Source organism: Larimichthys crocea, unplaced genomic scaffold (assembly GCF_000972845.2).
Source record: "Larimichthys crocea isolate SSNF unplaced genomic scaffold, L_crocea_2.0 scaffold148, whole genome shotgun sequence".
Lineage (NCBI taxonomy): Eukaryota > Metazoa > Chordata > Actinopteri > Sciaenidae > Larimichthys > Larimichthys crocea.
Genome location: NW_020852030.1, coordinates 801,614 through 803,757, shown reverse-complemented (window position 1 = coordinate 803,757; position 2,144 = coordinate 801,614).

Below are 2,144 nucleotides of genomic sequence, written 5' to 3'. Positions count from 1 at the left end.
GCCCTAAAACGACCCACAAAAAAAGCTTTGACATTAACGACCACAGGTGGCTTCTATAACGACCAACAAGGTGGCCTTAACGACCAACAGGTGGCCTTAAGAACACACCACAGGTGTCCTTAACGACCCACAGGTGGCCTTAACGGACCCACAGGTGGCCCTTTCTTAAACAGGGAAGCCCTAAAACGACCCACAAAAAAAGCTTTGACATTAACGACCACAGGTGGCTCTTACGACCAACAAGGTGGCCTTAACGACCAACAGGTGGCCTTAAGAACACACCACAGGTGTCCTTAACGACCCACAGGTGGCCTTAACGGACCCACAGGTGGCCCTTTACTTAAACAGGGAAGCCCTAAAACGACCCACAAAAAAAGCTTTGACATTAACGACCACAGGTGGCTCTTAACGACCAACATGTGACCTTAACGACCAACAGGTGGCCTTAAGACACACCAACAGGTGTCCTTAAACGACCCACAGGTGGCCTAACTGATGACCCACAGGTGTTGACCAGGCCTTGCCCAAGTGTTAAACAGGGAAAAGTTCTCATGTGATACACAAAGATTTTTATATGTTGCATAATACACAGTTAGAGTTGTCATGTATGAATGGAGAAGTGATAATAATACTAATTATAATAATACATAGCAGTACTTTAAAAACTTTAAAAACACAGAAAGAAACAAGTTGTTTTGTTTATTGTTTAAAATGATAAAAAGATCAAAACAAAAAGTAAATATATGATTACAAACAAAATGATATAATGTAAGTTTGAATTCATCAAAGCTTCAGGACAATAAAAATCATACATGCATTCTAATTTCCCAAACAGAGTTTGTCCAGCAGAGAGTGCTGACAGGTTGATTATTAAACTGTGAAATGCATTTAATTTAGCAAACACACTCATATTATATGAAGACATTAACAGCTGAAATTCAGCTTTCAACAAGCATCATTTCATCAGCTGTGCATTTATTTATTTAAGGTTAGACATGAATATGACGTTCAACTTTTCTGGAGCTTCACCATCATGTTGACTATCGTGCTAAGCTAACAATGAAGTAAACAATGAAAATCATAAATCTATATGTATATCTTACAAATATATTCTTAACACAGAAACAGAGTTACATTTACACACTTGTTGTATTTGTACTAAAAAAACCTCAATCTCTGATTAAACGATGAAAGCTCAATCTTTGTGATTAATCAGTAAAATAACTGCTGGCTGTAGGTCGGATTATGAAGGAGATGAATCCTCATTAGTCCCTGAAAAAAACCCCAGAAATAATTAACTGAAACCTTTAAACTCTTTTACTCTGCCACTTTTAAAACAGACCTGCTCTGTTTTTCACAGTGACGTGTTGTTTCTGTTTTTTCTTTGTCAGTCAAGACGAGACGTGTGATTGGCTGTTGGCTCGTTCAGACTAAAGACAGCCAATCACATAACTGGCCTGTTTGTGGTCACAGTGACATGAAATGATCTCAGTGAGATGAAATATGACGGACACATTGTGTTATCATATTTGATTTGCCTCCTTTATACTGTGAAAACACTTGTGTCTGTGTGTGTGTGTGTGTTGTGTTGAATGTGCTGAATTGGTCTTACCTTCATTCCCAATCAAAGGATCAGTGTCTGTCGGTTTTCTTCAGTTGACCCTTTGAGCTTCTCCCCCCTGCTGTTGGTCCGGTTGTCCCCCCTGTTGTTGGGACAGGACTGACAACAGGGAGGACAACAGGGCCTGTTGTCCTCCCTGTTGTCCCCCCTCTTGTTGGTCCGGTCGCCCCCCCTGCTGTTGGTCCGGTCGTCCCCCCTGCTGTTGGTCCGGTTGTCCCCCCTGCTGTTGGGACAGGACTGACAACAGGGAGGACAACAAGGCCTGTTGTCCTACCTGTTGTCCCCCCTCTTGTTGGTCCGGTCGCCCCCCCTGCTGTTGGTCCGGTCGTCCCCCCTGCTGTTGGTTCAGTCGTCCCCCCTGCTGTTGGTCCGGTCGTCCCCCCTGTTGTTGGTCCTGTTGTCCCCCCTGCTACACAGGCACCGAGCCATGTATAAGATCAAGTCGCTGTGACATGTCCTTTGCAGGTACCAAGCCAAGTTCTTATCAGCAAGACGATGGTAAGTTAAAATCACAATGACTACG